General features: G+C 45.8%; 1 long non-coding RNA gene across 1 annotated transcript; it reads right to left on the reverse strand.

Annotated features, from left to right (window-relative positions):
- Positions 1 to 800: 800 nt before the first annotated feature.
- On the reverse strand, positions 801 to 13,105 carry LOC148164162 (uncharacterized). The gene is made up of 5 exons (XR_015768441.1): positions 13,022 to 13,105; positions 11,982 to 12,068; positions 11,367 to 11,481; positions 1,446 to 1,562; positions 801 to 1,173 (listed from the first exon to the last, which is right to left on the reverse strand). It is a non-coding gene; the product is annotated as an uncharacterized LOC148164162 (long non-coding RNA).
- Between the last annotated feature and the right edge of the window lie 4,570 nt (positions 13,106 to 17,675).

Consider the following 17,675-nt stretch of genomic DNA (forward strand, 5'->3'; position numbering starts at 1 on the left):
AATATTTATCAAGCATTCACTATGTGTGAAGCAGGTGTTCTAAAGTCTGGAAGATAGCAGGAGCACCTGGGTGGCTCATTCGTGGCATATCCAACTCTTAATACCCGCTCAGGTCTCAAGGTCATGAGATCAAGCTCCATGACATTGGGCTCCTTGCTCAGCGGGGAGCCTGCTTGTCCCTCTCCCTCTGCCCTCCCCCTCATGCGCTCGCTCATGCACACACACTCTCTCTCTAAAATAAATAAGTAAATCTTTTAAATAAATAAATAAAATAAAGTCTGGAAGATAGCAATCGTTAGAATAGGAAAACTTTCTGCCCTCTTGGATCTTATATTCTGTCCGAAAGGCAATTAACAAATAAATGTGTAAATATACAAACTATCAGATGGTCACAGGTGCTTGGGAGAAAACCAGGCAGATCAATAAGGATAGGAACCACCCAGGGCTGGGGAATGTGGATCACGTAGGATGGTCAGGGAAGGGCTCACTGAAGAGGGGACATCTCAGAGATCTTAAGGAGGTAAAGGAGAAGCCATGCGGAATGGTAGGGAGAGATTTCCAGGCCAAGGCAGCAGAAAGGGGGGATACCCTGAGGCGGGAGAGGGGTTAGTGTGTTCACATAGCTGCAAGGGGCCAGAGGGCCTGGGAAAGCAGGAGCAAAGCCGAGCAAGGTGGTAGGAGCTGAGACAGGAGGGGTGGCAGGAAGCCAGCTCATGGGAGAACTTACAAGCTCCATGAAGGACTTTGGCTTTGACTCAATGTATCAGTAGGGCCCGGTCGGGAGAAAGAGGCCACACCAGTTATTTCCACAGAGCTAATTTAATATAAAGAAATGTTAATTAGAAATAAAGTCATTAACCAGGTCACAGACAGGGTAAAAGAGAGCAAATGAAGGAAGCTGGCTCCACCCCTAAGGCTGGGGGAGTGAAGGATGAGTTATTAAAATTCAGAAGCTCAGACAAGGGTCTCACAGGGTAACAGCCCAGACCCCTGAAGAGGGGACAATGGCAGCTGGTTCCGGCATCCCAGAGGAAGGCCAGTGAGATTGGCTCTTGAGCGTGGGTTCAAGTTGCCAAGTGGATTTAACTGTGTCTACAGGAAGGAGCTGCCGCTGCCAGGCTGAGGCAGCGGGGCCAGGGTGCCACTCAGCGGGTTGCAGCCTGACAGGAAACCCTGCAGAAAACAAAACAGGAAAAAGTGAACCCCCTCTGGCTCCTCCAGGGGCGCAGCCTCCCTCCAGCGCCCCCTACTGGCCGACCTCAACAGGGAGGCGGCGGACCCAGGAGAAAGGTGGTTTTCAGGGGGCCCAGCCCCAGCAGCTTAAAATCCAGCATGGAAGGAAGGATTTAGAGTCGAGTAGCAATAATTTAATAACCGACACCCTCTGAGCAAGACTGGAGGGCATCAGGGAATTTTGAGCAAGAGAGTAACATAGGCTGACTCACTCTGATGGCTTCTTTCAGACAAGATGGTGGGAGGGCAGGAGGAGCAGAGGTGGGAAGAAGCGGTTGGCTTCTGGGTACTGCTAGTCCCATGGGATTTGCTGATCCCTTGCATGTGGGCTGTGAAAGAAAGTGAGGAGTCAAGGTGATTCCCACATTCCGGCCTAAATAACTGGAGCTCTGTGTGGGGAGAGTTCGGTTTGATGCGCCCGGTAGAAGTCCAAGTGATGATGCTGTAGGCAGCTGGATACCCAAGTCTGGAGCTCAGGAAAGGGGTCTAAGTTAAGATGTAAATTTCAGGTTCCCTCACCACATTGATGGATTTTTATTGTTTTAAGATTTTTGTATTTAAGAGAGAAGAGAGTGGGGGGAGAGTGGCAGAGGGAGAGGGAGAAGCAGACGCCCCGCTGAGCAGGGAGCCCAATGCAGGGCTTGATCCCAGGACCCTGGGATTATGAGCGGAAGGCAGACGCTTAACCGACTGAGCCACCCAGGCACCCCCCACCCCATAGATGGATTTTGAAGCCACGTGCTTGGATGAGATCGGTAGTGACATGTCAACATGGCTCACCACACACAATGGCTAGGAATAAGATTTGGAGTCAGAACGCCATAGACTTGAATCCAACTCTACCACCAGGGGATATTCCCAGGCAGCTCCTCACCACTCCACGCCTTGATTCCACATCTGTAAAATGGGGATAATAATCATCCTACTGATTGCATCGGTCCCATGTGAGAAGTAAACCCGGTGGAAGTAAGTAAAGCCCTTACCCCAGTGCCTGACATGCTTTCTTTTGAAGCTGGAGAATGGGGTAGCAGTCAAGTTTACCCCCCTCGGTGAGGAAACTAAGGACAAAGAAAGTCAAAAGGGGAACTTGAGTGCCTTCTGATGCATATGGGAACCGAGATGGAAGAATCCTTCCTCTAACTTGTGAATAACTGGCCAGGGAATAAGAGGAGATGCCAGACAACCATCAGACAGAAACAAAGACAAAAGATTCACAAAAGGATTCTTAAAAGAAAAAATAGCAATCCTTTAAAATGCCGAAACTGAGCTGGCAGGGCAACACCAACATAGAAACAGAATCCTTGCCGCGGGATGAACTCTGGTGACATCAGCGGGGGCCTGTCGTGAGCTGGGTGAGCCGGCGATGAGTCAGGATGAGCACGCTGCCTCTCCACGATGCTCAGCCCCCACACACCAGTCACCACTCACTCCAAGTCCGCCTGGGAACGGAGCCCCATCCTCCCATCAACTGTTCACCTCTCATTGAGCGCCTTCACATGAGGCAAGTCTTTTCTTTCCAAGAGCTCAAAGGCAGGGTTATGTAAGGTTGTAGCGTTGTCCTCGCCCAAGAGCTGAGACCAGCTGCCTGCACGGGGCACTCCCTGCCTAGGGGGTAGGTCAGTTCAGGAAACCAAACCGCAGATCACAAGGCTTGCAAAATCCAGCAGTGGAGTATAAGGAGCTGACTCTCCTCACAGGCTGCTCTCCCCGAGTGTAGAAAGAACCCTGCATGCTGGACCCCACTGTGTGACATCAGAGCTCCCCCTCCCCAGGCCGGTGGGAAGGACCTTTGTCACAAAGCATCTGTCTCCATGCCCCCCACCCCAGATTGGTATCAAAGGCTCGTCATATTGCTCTGCTTTTCAGCAGCCTTTTCCCACACATGTCCCCAACAATTTGACAATGTAAAACGTTCTCCTGTCCAGGGATTATATTCCAAACAGCTGTTCCTGGATGCTAGGAAGGATCCGTCGGAAACCGGGACTCTTGACCTCAGCTGCAATTCTTCAGGGGAACCTTTAAAAAGTTCTGGTGCCTACGCTCCACTCGGGCCAATCGTTATGAGCTGCACTGAATCATCCCTAAAATTCTAACTCCCAGTTCTTCAGACTGTGACTGCATTTGCGTTGGGGTCTTTCAAGAGGTAATTAAGGGAAAATGAGGTCATTAGGGTGGGACCGAATCCAATATGACTGGTGTCCTTATGAGAAGAGGAGATCAGGACACAGACAAGTCCAGAAGGGAGATCATGGGAGGACACAGGAAGCAGCCTGCCATCCACAAACCAAGGAGAGAGGCTTCAGAAGAAACCCAACCGCCCACACCTCGATCTCTGGCTTCTAGCCTGCAGATCTGTGAGACATACCAGCCTTGTGTGAGCACCCCCAGTCTGTGGTACTTTTGTTATGGCCGCCTTAGGAAACTAATATACCAATTGAATCCGAATCTCTGGGAATGAGACCTAGGCATCAGTATTGACTAAAGTTTGCCCAGTGTTTTGACTACAGCTGTGTTTTAGAAGCCACTCATCTAGATTACAAATGCTCTTCCATCTGCTAAAGTCAGGGCTGACTCTGAAGATGGCTTCTCTAAGAATCCATGATGCATGATACTTGGTGTAAGTTCCTTCCTTCCTTCCTTCCTTCCTTCCTTCCTTCCTTTCTTCCTTCCTTCCTTCTTTCCTTCCCTTCTTCCTTCCCTCCCTTCTTCCTTCCTTCCTTCCTTCTCTCCTTCCTTTCTTCCTTCCTTCCTTCTTTCCTTCCCTTCTTCCTTCCCTCCCTTCTTCCTTCCTTCCTTCCTTCTCTCCTTCCTTCCTTCCTTCCTTGACAACAATAAACAGGACAGGCCATGGCCCTGACCACAGCCTCAAGCTCACCAGAAATGAAGTTAAGTCCCATCTAACAGCCTTCTATTAAAATCTGAACCACTGAGCAGCCCCAAAGAAAACCTCTAATAAAGCCAAGGACCTAGAAAAGGGCTCGAATCTGATGAAAGGCACCAAGGGAGAGAGAGAGAGAGAGACCCAGCTGTAAAAGCTAGCCGGGAACACCGAGGCAACGCCTTCCCTCTCTGGAGCATGCCCCTGTCGCACAGAGTATCTTTTTTTTTTAAACTTGTGCCTTATTCAGCTTTCAAAGTGGCCAGTTATCCTCAGCAGCATCTTCCTAGGAATGGCCAAAGGACCACTACAAGTGCAGAAGGAAATGGAACCGCGGCAAGAGACCCACGAAATCCTCAGGAATGGCCAGGCCTCCTTTTTCCGCGAATGGTTGGTTCGAAATAAGCCACCAGTGGTGACCTGGTCCCTGCCGGTCTTTAAATAATGACAGCAAGGAGGACTCGCGAGCTTGCAAGCCTCGTCTCCTTCCCCGGGCCTCTGTTTCCCCACCTGGGCCACCGACGCGGAAAGTGTGGACATCTGGGCACCACTCGGGTGCGGGTGAACTGTTGCGGGTTTAATCGCCCTCCCTGGCAGCCTCTGAACCTCTCTCCACATACGTTTCCCTTTGCCATCCCCTCCCCCTCTTTTTTTTTTTTTTTTTATTCATCCCTGAAAGCTTCTATTATCAGTCACTGCATGGGGTAAATTTTCAAATCAGCAGTCAGAGTTTTTAAGCTGCATGACTCCTATTACAGCCAAAGGAGGCAGGTGACCAACACCGATGTGGTCTCAGAAATCCGCTCAGCCGCGCACTTCCTCGTCTTCATTCACTGGTCTTCATGGGGTGGATCCAGGTGGGGTTCTAACAAAGCCTTCTCGGATGACGGGTCTGTGTTTCCCAGAGGGTCCAGGGGAAGGGGGAAGCAGAGACACTGAGCCAGAAGAGAGAAAGGAGGGAGAGCGGGCTTGCGAAGTGGTTTTTCGTAGGCATTTGGTCACATTTACCAGATCCGGCTCTGCTAGGAAGGGACAGGTGTTTCGATGGGGTGTCTGAGGCTCTCTCCACCATTCCAGCTTCCCTTTCTCAATCATGCAAGTGTCCCTAAACAATGCCTTCCACCCACTGGCCAGGCCATCCCTATACAAAAGGCCCTGACCCACATTCCTGCAGCTCTGGGACCCTCTTGGCAATACCTGTCTGTGCTCTGTGGTGGCACCATCTTGCCCCCCTCTCCTCTGGCCTCCTGGCTTTTCTTCCCACTCGGCCATTTGGACCAAACATTCATGTGCACTGTGCCTCTGGTGTCTGACCCCATCTTTATACCCAGACACTGCCTTTTATATGACATCTATAAATGAAGTAAGACCTCTCCGTCCCTCGGAGATACGGGCCACCTCTAAGCCCCCCAGTCCAGCCTACTGAACGTCCAAAGTCTTTCCTGCAATTTCAGCCTCTGCTTCTGGTCCGCACACCTTCACAGACTGTTTCTGAGCTGCATCCTACTGGGGCTCCCCGGCTTGTGTCCAACACCACTCCCACAAAAATCATTAATAAGGACTAGAGGCCGGGGAGCAAGAGGAAAGATTTGCCTCGGGCATATATTAAGAATCCATGATATGTATTCTCAAGTTCCTCGTGGCAACCCCACAATCTTGGGAGAAGAGGGGGACCCCTTTTCCTGTCTTCCTCAGACCCAGCACCCAGCCTCTGTGCCTCTCTAGAATTTGGCCCAGAAAGTCTAATCTTCCTCTCTCTGTTATGTAAAGGAGTTCAGCAAACACAAGGGCCCAGCACAAAGGTCTCCTCTTTCCAAAGGCCCACAGCCTTCCTCTGAGGAATGGGCTCACCTCTGGGAACTCCTCATTCAAAGGTCACCAGCGTCTAGCAGGGTCCTGCCTCCACCCCTCCTCTGATGTGACGAGCAGTACCGGAGCCAAATGAGAACTGCCCAGTGGCCTCTGACGAGACAGGGCAGGAAAACTGCCACGAGGGAACCTCCACACTGTGTAGCCCAGAAAGCACATGGAAGCAAAAATCGTGAGGTGCAAAACAAGAGGCAGGAAGGGTTGAAGTAGGTAGTGGCAGGTGAAGCAGGGAAAGAGAGGCACTGCCCCACTTGTCTAGTCAAGGCCCTTTAGAATGAAAGGAGGCGTCATTTTCCCCACCTGGCCTCAGTTACCGGCTGCAGAGGCGGTATCCCCCGCTTGCTTGCTTCCTTGCGTGTGCATGCAATGAATCCCCGTTGGCTCAGGGACTGGGAGGCCTTCTCTGCTCCTTACACCTTAAAACAGCAGCTTTGCAACCTCTGTTCCATGCAAATGCTGCGTGTTGCTCTCAGAGCACCACTAGGCCCCCCATCCTTTGCCCTGTGGGTCAGGGGTCTTACTTGGATTCACAACTTCATGTTCATAGCTGCTAGCACAGAGCCGATGCTCAAGAGGGATTTCCTTCCAGCTCAGCCTTCTACGTGAAAGCCTGTGACCTTAGCCTGATTTAATACCTCCTAATGTCATCAGGCAAAAATAAATATTATATAAAAATAGAGGCCCACGTGTAAGACCTTCAACTTTCTTCCTCCAGGTTGACAAACAAACTGCAAGAGAGAGTTTGAAATGGAATAACAGCTACCTGGGCCTGTGGAAAGAAAGCTGAGAAAGATCTTGAGGTCAAACCAAAAGCCGTGATTTCTTCCCCCCTCCCAACACCTGGGCTGCCTCAGTGTCCTCAAATGGAACAGTCGCAGGACTATCAGGTTCTCTTGCGTTCAGATAAACTGTGGAAGGGTCAAGCTTGAAAGTCCTCAAGTTAAGTTCAAGGGGCCCAGTTCTACTTCTACTGTAGTGATTCTCCACAAAAAAAAATCTACGGAGGGGTTGATTCTGTAAGACTCAGAAAGCCAGAGGGCAAATCAATTGAACGTTATGGCGTGAGGAGAAGAATCTGCTAGGGTGACCCTTTCCGCTGAATGTGGCTGATGCCAGAGGGGAAAAAAAAATGCCAGCCTTTTGCCTCCTGTCAGAAATGGCTATGTGCACCAAAAGGGCAGATTTTACCCATTTTCTCTGAAGGAGGCCTTTCTTCTCTGTTTTCATGCTGAAAATTTCTGATTCCATCAATAACCAATGTCTGAATATAGCTTATGTTGGTTCCCTTTATGTGGCATTTATAAACAAAATAATAATCTCACTGAAATCTCCACCTCCGAAACTCAGATTATTACAGTGGGATTAAAGTCTATAGACCCCACACTCTACCACTATCCTTTCTCCTTCCTCACCAGTAACTGGAGTGGTCTAGTGGGTCTCTCTCCAATGGAAACCAACCGCGTCCTCTGAAGGCGCGAGCAGTGGAGGCACGACCTGTCACAGCAAACCTCTATGTTTCTTCTGACCCAGCTCATAGCCCAGATGATGTTCGCGCCAACATGGCCCCAGGTGCATGCTCAAGGGCCAGATGTGTCCCCGCCATTTTCCTCCCACTCGAGAAACTATATCAGAATGCAAGAACCTAAAAACAGCACCCTTCTGGGGCCTCTCTCTGGCACGCATTATAATTTATCAACAAAGCAAATTATTCAAAACTTTGATATTTCAACTCTTCTTAATTAACACATTCCTTCTCGCACGCAGTGTGGACACCATGATTGAGAACACTGACTTCTCAGACACCCTAAGATGCCTACTGCTGGAATTGTTGATGTCAGACCACCAAGCATAAAGAATAACTGCTACTGTTAACTGACTCATGGAAGATTCCAGCACTTGAATGGGAATCAAGGCACCTCTCTCTTTCTTGAAACACGCTCACCCAAATTCCATACTCTCCAATGACAATAACAATTGTGTAATACCCAACAAAGGCTCCGTTACCCTCTAAACAAAAGAAACGATAAAACATGACAACTTTATCATCGTTATGGACCATTACTATTTTTTGTTGCTTTATATACTTCCAAATTCCCTAAAAATGAACATCCACCATTTTTTAATAGGATATTGTTCAAAATGTTATGTAAAAAAATGTATTTTCAACACCAGGAGTGTGATTTGAGGAGATTCTCCAGGGCACAGGCTCATCCCCATATTGATTTAAGAAATTCCTAGAGCCATGAGAAGAGGGGGGCATTTTTTAAAAAACCTCCAAAGGGAGGGTCAATGGAAGGTAGAGGCTATTGCATTTTTACTAAAAGATTTCTTGACTGTGCCTCCCAGTGTGATAGATACTATAACAACACTCCTACCTTCTCAACAAACAATTAAAAGACAACACTTTCCAAGTGTCTATGAGATAGGACCTCTAGGATCTATTATATCAAATGCACGTTTTATAAGTCACCTGTCAGCTAAGCTTCTATGAGTGACAGACATTGGTCTCTGGAAGAAGTATGTCACAGAATTGGAAACGAAAGAGAATCAAAGGTGCATACACCGCTAGACAACACCAAATTTTCTTTGGTCACTGAGAATATAAGGGCTTGGGCTATTTCTTTCCAACCATCTGGGCAGTCGAACCGAGATCAGGGGTTACGACACTGAAAATCCAGAGGACCCCTGAACAGCTTTTGCGTCTGGCTCACCATTTCTGTACTGGGAAGGTGTGAACTTTGAGCCGGAGTGGTGGTCAGGATAGAGGGGCGGCGTATCAGGAAAGTGGAGGGACAGTTACAAGGGGAGTGGGTAGTCACTGCAGGAAGAAGAACAAAAATCAAGAGAAAGAAAAATAAAAGGGAGGAGGCTAGAGGTAAAACAGAAGCCAAGGAGGACTAACGTTCCTCCCTGCCCATGTGGGGGATATGATGAAGGTTTGCTCTTCAAGCTCATCAGGAGCATAAGCAATAATTCACGAAAGCCAAAGGACAAGGGAGACCCCCGAGGTGACCTAGACTTTGCAATGAAAACACACCAGGGAAGCACAGAGTGCAGACATTGGTGCCACAAAGCTGGGGGAAGCCTTCCACACTGCTTCCCAGTCTTCGTCCTGTCAGATGACAAATGTCTCTTTCATGTAAGGATCAAACGGTGTCGGAGGCAGGAACATAAGTGAAAACTCCAGTGACATTGATTTTGCATGTTAGTGGGGCTGCTTCTAAAGAGGAACTCCCATGGCAGCCGGAGAGTTTCTTCACCTGGGGACCACGATCCTGCAGCTCCCTTAGCCACAAATTGGCCAACGGGACCAAATTCATCCAGCCCCTCGGACAGCCTCACGTTGACACTTCAATTACCTGATAACTGCCGCCATGTTTTTCAAGCTGAGCAGGAAAACTCCAGAAGACCTTAACCTTTTCTCCCTCTTCAGCTCCTGCTAACCTTCTACCTCCTTCTGCTGTTTCCTGGCTAAGTCTCCAGGGTAAGGTTGTTATCAGCACACGGAGGGAATACCAACAAAGAGTCCCAGACCTGAATTCAAATCCTGCCCCTGCTGTTTGCCAGGGGCGTGACCTCGGCCAGGTTGCCTAGATTCTGTCGACTTCAGTCTCCTAGCCTGTAAAATGGCAGTTGCTGCAGAAAATCAAATAAGACCGTGACCGTTTGGAACACTTAGATGCTGTGATGGTTGTTGTGATGCCAATGGTGGTAAGCAAAGTAAGGATTCAGCGCATTCTCAAAACTAACATGAAACGTAACTTTCTTCTGGTGAAAATGCACTTGAAAACCTCTTGAGCACATTACAAGTAGCCAATCTATCTTTAGTTTCATGCAAAAATATTCTGCTCCAATTATACCGAAAGCTTCTTGACAAAAAATTAATGTTTAATTTGATAACATCATCCTTCCAATGTAGGAAAAAAAATCCCACAAATTTTGTGTATCTGAGAAATAATTCTAAGTGATTAATATGATAATAATTGTTAGTTAATAATTAAGAGAAATATGCTATGGTCAATACTCCATGTTTGCTTACAAAGGTTTTTTGGGTTTTTTGTTTTTTGTTTTTTCAGTCTAAAGATGGCAACAGAGAATATTGTAGATGTCTCTCTGGGCTCCACTCTATAAAGATTTCTACTAAAGCAACTGGAGTCCCTTTAGGGCATTGGTTTGTGTGTCTGTCACTGGAATGTGAGCTCCCGTGGCTAATGTCTCAGCCATTGTTGTATACCTGGTGCTGCTACATAGTAGGCTAGGATGGATGAGTGGATGGTTAGTCCACCTACACTGGCAGGAATAGATAAAAATCTGAAAAGGAAAGCTATTTTATAAGTTCATATTATACTTGTATCAGTTAAGATCAAGCTCAGCTGCTTCCATCCATACCTTAACAAAAAGGGCTTAATGAAAACTGATGTGTACTTCTTTTTCACACCAAAGTCTAGAGGTAGTCTGTCCACAGCCCCACGGCGCCAGGGACTCATGTGCTTCGAGTCTCATTGCTCAAGGCTATTGCTGTGTATGGCTTTCATTCCTGGGTTTACATCTTGGTCCAAGATGTCTCTGAAGCTCCAGTTATTATAAGCACAGTCCAGGTGGAAGAAAGGTATGCATGGGCATTTGGGGAGCAAAATGGGTGGACTGTGTCAAAGAATGTTATTTTCCTCTCAATATCTATTTCTTCCCTTTTTAATAACAGAACCTCAATTTCTATCCCCTTTTATTGCCATCCATAATAAATGCTATATTCCTCAGCCTGCGTTGCAGTGAAGTGTGAACATATGACTAGGTTTCAGATAATGAAATATAAGCAGAAATATTACATAGAATTTTGGGGAAGTTTCTCCTCTTTAAAAGGAACATAGATATGATGGCTGGAGCCCTAGCAACCATCTTGGATCATAAAAACCATAAAGACAAAAGCTGCATCCTAAGAATGACAGACAAATGAACTACAGGGAAACTTCGTATCTAAAAACCTCATAGAGGATCCAGACCAGTCCTGGACTGCCAACTCTGAACATCTTTTATGTGAGAGAGAAATTAACTTTTATCTTTTTTTTTTTAATGCCACTCTTACATTTCTGGCCCCCTATAAAGCTGAATCTAGTCCTAAACAGTACAGGACTGAAGTATTAAATCTCTTTCCTCCCCCTTCCTATTTATCCATTACCAGTAGCATTATTCTCCACCAACAAGGCCATTACTGAATCTTTTTTCGCTATCTTAACCTTTCTCATAGGGAGTAGCAAACAAAGGACACAAAGCTCATAACTTTTAGTTTTGCAAACTATGAAAATTTTATAACAAAAGGAAATGAAGCATGAACTATCAACAATTCCCCGTACAGCTATTGTGAAATAAAAGAGTTAAGAGAATTCACCTCCAAAATCCCAGAAGCACTTCTGTCACCATTCAACATCTATGGCCACATTCTCACCTTGTACTTGATAAGGGAACATATCCTTAGGTAAACGGTTCCTCATTAACATACATACCTAAAAAGAAAGAAGTCAGCAGGAAAGAAATAGTTATTGTCCTCTATCAAAGAGGCAGATCATGAGCTCTTTGCCATTTGACCTAAAACTCAGCTGAACAAGATCACCCCATTTTCCTTCTTACAAATCCCTACAAAAAAGTTCAAGCCACGTACGTTATCAAAGCAACTTTATAAATAAGCTGGTGCCAACATATCCATGAATACTAAAAATATCTTCCTGGCCAACAGTTGTCTTCTCTAAGATTCTATTGGAGTTATGCCTCGTCTGATAACCTCAATTCTTATTTTATCTTATTTATATTTAAATGAGTTCAGTGGACCCACAAGTATAAGATAAAGTGTTTTATAAATTGATACCACGGAGAGATCAAGATGAATAAGTTTTATGAAGGTGGTGTGTGGGTAGCTTCTCTGAATCTTTCTGCAAGGTGGTATCTGGACTCCACTAATCACTACAGATCTTATGACAGAGAAGAAAGATGGGTAGACAAAGCTTACTTCAAAGACCTGGATTCTTGTCCCAATTCCCATTTCCAACAGGTAGTATAAATTTGGACAAGTGTCTTAATCTCTTCAGCCTCTTTTCTGTTAAATGAGAATAATAACAACTTTAAATAATATTGGTGAGGTTCAACACTATATGAAAACAGTTTATAATGGTAAAGAGTTGCATAAATGTATTATCTATATGTTTGTATGAAATAATAGTGTTTAAGTTCTAAGTAGTAGAAACTAAACTGTGTACCTTAAGCATTTGTGTGTATATATGTATGTGCCTAATGTATACAGAACATTCCGGAAGAAAAGAACACAAACCATTAAATAAAACAGTTACCCTTGGGGATAGGGTATATTTTGTTTCCTTTAAACTTTTGGTGATAGCCGTATATTATAAAATTAAGAAAAAATGTGGACTATGACTGAAGTTCTTTTCATGATGAAATGGAAGGAGGCCAAAGCTAAGGGATTTGAAAGAAACAGGGTATTCTTCTAACAGTGATAACGAGTCCCCCAAATCTACAGTCTTGAAAGCCCTTCCCCTGGTGACCCACAAATTGTGTCCTCCAGATGGATACCAACAATTACGTGTCAAGATTTAGAAAACCAATATACTTAACAATTGTTTGAAGAAGCCTCCGAATATTCAATATACGGGGGTTTCTGACATTAGGAGCCAGCACTAAACCTACACCACAGCACTTGTATTTCTAAGAAGCACCTTTTTATTCAAGGAACACCTTATCCCTACGATCCATCAGGCAAAAAGTGTACGGCTTCCACAATTATTTTGTTGTCCACCATTTCCCTTCCTCTTCTTCATTACCTGTTCTATAAATATTCCAACACTCACACCTAAAACCCCAAAGAAGATTTGGAGGTGATACGCTGAACAGGAATTAGGCCTCAGAATACCTAGCAATCAAGAACTTCCTGGCCCCCCTCCCCGTTCCCCCAAAATTAAAGCAGAAATTCTTTGTCTTTGTGCAAATCCCACTCTCTTTACTGGAGTCTTCAAGTACCTACCATGATTGCCTTACCTCCAGCCCACCTGAGTCATTTGGTCTAAATTCTCTAGGCAGGCACACAGCGAGTCCGGATCTCCATCCTAATGATGACGACCACCTCAATCTCCACACATCTGGCTCCTGCGAATGCCATCTGGGAGGCTAGTCAGCAGGGAACAGACCAGGTAAAAAGGACACCAGAATGGTGGGGCACTATGAAAAATAAGATGGTGTTTCCTCAAAAAAATTAAAGAAGGAATTACGATGGGATCTAACACTTTTCACAATAGCCAAAAGACAGAAACAACTCAAGTGCTCATTGACAGATGATTGGATAAACAAAACGTGGTATATACATTATTACTCAACGTATACAATATTACTTGACCTTAAAAAGCAGGGAAATTCTGTCACATGCTACAATATGGATGAACCTTCAGGACATTGTGTTCAGCAAAATAAACCAGTCACAGGAGGGCAGATACTGTATAATTCCACTCATATGAGATCGTTAGAGCAGTAAAATTCATAGAGACAGAAAGTAGAATGGTGCTTCCCAGGAGATGGAGGGAGGGAAGAGGGGCGTGTCATTGTTAATGGATACAGAGTTTCAATCTGCAAGATGAAAAGAGTGCTGGAGATTGGTTATAAACCTCTCTGCTTAAAATGGTAAATTTTATATTGTGTATATTTGATCACAATGTTTTAAAGAAGGATGCTAAAATCGCCTATGTCCTCCCCTGAAGCCAAGAGCACCACACGTCTGGCCCATCTGGACCCCCTAATGTCCAACCTTAGAAGGCCAGCCCAGGTCGCATTAAAATCCTGCCATGAGCAAATCCCTTCCAGCTAATGGGAAACTTCCCATCTCTGGCCTGCTATAGCCACATAATCAAGACTAAATCTCAGTCCCAAACTGTGTTGCAGAAGAACGGTTTTGGCTGTAATGGGGTTCCCACATAGGTAGAAATTTAAGAAGCTGTCAGCGGCAGTAATATTGTTTCTTCATCTGGGTGGTAGTTACATGAGTATGTTTACTTTGTGAGAATTCATAGAGCTGTACAATTAGGATTTGTGCACTTTCCTGTATGTAAATTAGGCTTTGGTATATTTTTTAAGTTATTAAGAAAATTTTCCAGCCCTACTTTGTTCTTGCTTGCTTCACTGTTACAATCCTTGGCCTCTCACAAGATGAGCCTCAAAGAGCCTAGCAGAGTACTAGGCTTTTATCACAAGCTTCAGATGTGCCTACGGACTTCACTGAAATGTGGAGATCTGGGAGTTATCAGAGGGAAGAGGGCAGTGGAATGGTTTTCCAAAATCCTTCAGCATCAGCAAAACAGAAGCTTCCTGACCCCAAAGCTGCAGCTCAATAATACAGCCATGACAATCAACCCAGGCTTCTAGAGCAAACTCAGCTGTGCTCATGATAACCCACACTCTGCGAAGGTAACAATTTTGATTTTAAAAAGAGATAGATGATAGATAGATAATAGATGATATATAAAGATATATATTTTTAAAACGTATGTGTGTGTATATACATGTATACACATGTACACACACACACCGAAAGCACAGTGTCAATAGAGCTGAAATCCAGCCTCCCCACAAGAAGAATGAACACGATGGGATAAATATTAGTGCCTATATTGAAAAGTGGCTTAAACCAAAATAGACTTGCAAGTGGCAAGCTCTTTTGACAAGGTCTGTGATGGCTGATTTTTAAGGAAAGTCAAAATTTGAGCCAGCGCTCCTTGGTCTTGAACATGCTGATGACGCTCATGACCCCAAGAAGCAGAAGGGTTGGCCCCGCAGCAGAAGGGCTAGAAACAAAGCACCTCCAAGTGGGTGAGATAGAGCCCCCCAAAACCACCGGTAGGAGGTGCTCCGTTTGAAGCCTCTCGCTGGAGAAGACCTTCGAACTCGTAGACACTAAGCCTTCATAGGATCTCGTGCACTGGGATGCGGGGAATGGGCGCCATTTGCATTTCAGCTGTTTCTCCGCGTGCCAGAGAGGAGTCCTGCCCGGCAGAGCCTGGCTAGCAGTCTGTATGGTGCAGAGCTGGCTCCCAGAAGGGCTGGAAGGCCTCTGCACTTGCCCATCGGCTCCCTGTACATGGGATAGAGCGGGGCAGCATGGATCCCCTGAGGAAAGCCGGAGGGGGGGGAGTTCACTGAAGTCTGACCCAAACACCACGCCTGTGGGGGGACTCATGAGGCAAACAGATCTGGAAGCAAAAGGGGGTTCTGGTTGGGACACGGGGGAGCCCTCCAGCTCCTACCGCTCCTGAGAGAAAGTACACATTGGGTGGGTAGGCCAGTTTAAGATGGAAGGTGCACCAAGCTGCTCTCAGTTCTCATTTTTCTCTCTCTCTTCCCGGTTTTCTCGGGTCTGACAAATCCAACGGAATCCCAGAGGAAAAGCGCGGGAGGAGGGAAGAGTCGTCCCACTCCAGGCAGATTTATGGCATTCTGGATGCAGCTTGCGTCTGTCAGGCCAAAATGGTGAGGGTGGGCTCATCGAGTAGAATTACAGCTTCCGATAATGGGGAAAGTTAAATAGACAAGCTCGCCTACCCCGAGGAGCACGAAGCAGAGGTCAGTGCTGTTGGCTTTGAACATGAATGGCCCCTTCCCCTCTGTCCCTTATTCACATGTGGCCCGGCAACAGTAGCAGACAGATGCCACACAAAGACAGACACACCTGATTAACCATGAATACAACAGCTGTCGCTTCCCCACCACTGCCATTACCCACAGCCTGGCCCTGTCCGCTCACTTTTTTCCCTTTCTTTCAGCCAGCACGAGGAAATTAAACCCACCATTAAAACCCAAGTTAGTGGGAGGGTGTCAGCAGCCAGGCCATTGTCTCTCTGCTCACAGCCTTGTAATAGGTACCTTCTGATTTGTCCTTTCATCTGAAGAAGAGCTGCGGCCTACTGCTGAGCGCCCAGTCAACTCAAAACCTGAGACCCCCAGAAAGGCCAGCAGTGGGTGGGGCAAGATGGAGCTGACTCAGATGAGGAGGGAGAAAGTAGACAGAGCAGCGCGTTTTGTGTGCACCTGAGGGTTTCTCTCTTCTGCCCTCCCCCTCCTCCTCTTCATTCTCTCACCTCCAGCCGACCAGGGTTCCCCGCTGCTCAAAACACCCACCCTGACAACTTGGCAGTCCTGAATTTACTGATAGGAAGTAGAGCTCAATGCAACATTGTCCTTCCGTGAGAACTCACTGATTTTTGCCCCCCCCCCGCCCCCGTTTTGAGCTAGCCTTCACAAAGAAGAATGAGGGCAGGTGTTGTTTTTTGCTTTTTGTTTTCCTCTCTTAGGTAGCCACATCCTTGAGTTCAATTCAACTTCCAAGACCTTGAGAATCAAGTTCAGGAGGAAATCTAAATGTTGAAATGCAAATAACTTCAGAGGACATAAATAGAGCAGAATGTGATTGTGCCGAGCTTCCAGAAACCTACAGAATGGTAATTAGAGCCCTAAGTGTGAACTCTGATTTTTCTTCAGGGGTTTTCTTTTGTTTTTGTTTTTGTTTTTTTCCTTTGGTCAGTTTGAGTTAATCATTTGACCTCTGTAGACCTGCATTTCTAGTTCTTAAAATGGCTCTCTTGATTGTTAAAAAGTCTCTTAAGCAGTTACCAAGACAGACTAAAAAAAATGATCAGAAATCACTCAGCAAACACAAAGCCTTATAATATAATAAGGGGTTGATAACTGGGCAATTTAACTCAATCTCACAAAAATGAAACAAATACCCCTTACTTCCTCATGAGTGGAAAAGTAATGGAACACGGCAAACCTGTCATCTGAAGGCTGTTTCTAATGAAGCCCCGGCTCTACTCTATACTTCTACTAAGAACTCGAGGAGATATCTCCATCAAGATAATTAGAAAGAAGTCTAACTGAAATGCCTGGAAGATTCTGTTTCAGACAACAGAGTAGTAGTCCCAAGAGCCACGATTATGTAGGACATTGGGATTTGTTCTAGAACACAAAGGTAGCTTGCCGTGGTTGGTGATTTTAGACTCATCTTTCATCCAGTTGATGAATAGCCATATCCACCATCAAAGCAACCAAGGGGTCCCACCTCAGAGCAATTTGAAAAGACCTCCCTCACTATGCCATTGAAAACCTTCTCCACAACTCTTATAGTATCCAAATATCTCTTTTTTCTTGCTTCACAGAACCCACAGTTTAAGCAGAGTAAGCCCGTCTGTTTTCAATTCTTAACTTTTCACACATGGCAAACGAGTAGAACTTTTGAACACTGCGATCATCTGGCTGATGAGCAAGCTGTTTTCCGTTTCTGGCAACAAATACTTCTGGCTTATCTTGACGGGAAGAAAAGGGATGAAAATATATCTGGTTGGATATCGTTGATAACATTTGTCATCTTTGCAGCTTAAAAAAATATAGCTTAGAAAAAAATCTCCCTTGGTGTTGCAGAAAATGGCAAAGAATTGACACCAGCATTAAGATGCCAATTAAATTGAATTCGTAAATGAAGTAGACTACTGTGGTCCTTTCTATAACAAATGCAATATAACATCATGAAGTGGGATGAGGACCGGATCAGGGCTAAGGATCTTTGGGTCCTGGATCTGGAGCCCCATTGGTGGGCATAGTACCTTCAAAGGCTCACTTTGTGTGCCTAAACCTGTCCCCCTCTATATCCGTC

This window comes from Eumetopias jubatus, unplaced genomic scaffold, assembly GCF_037043125.1.
Source record: "Eumetopias jubatus isolate StellerSeaLion01/CBP00866 unplaced genomic scaffold, mEumJub1_p1.0 scaffold_6, whole genome shotgun sequence".
Lineage (NCBI taxonomy): Eukaryota > Metazoa > Chordata > Mammalia > Carnivora > Otariidae > Eumetopias > Eumetopias jubatus.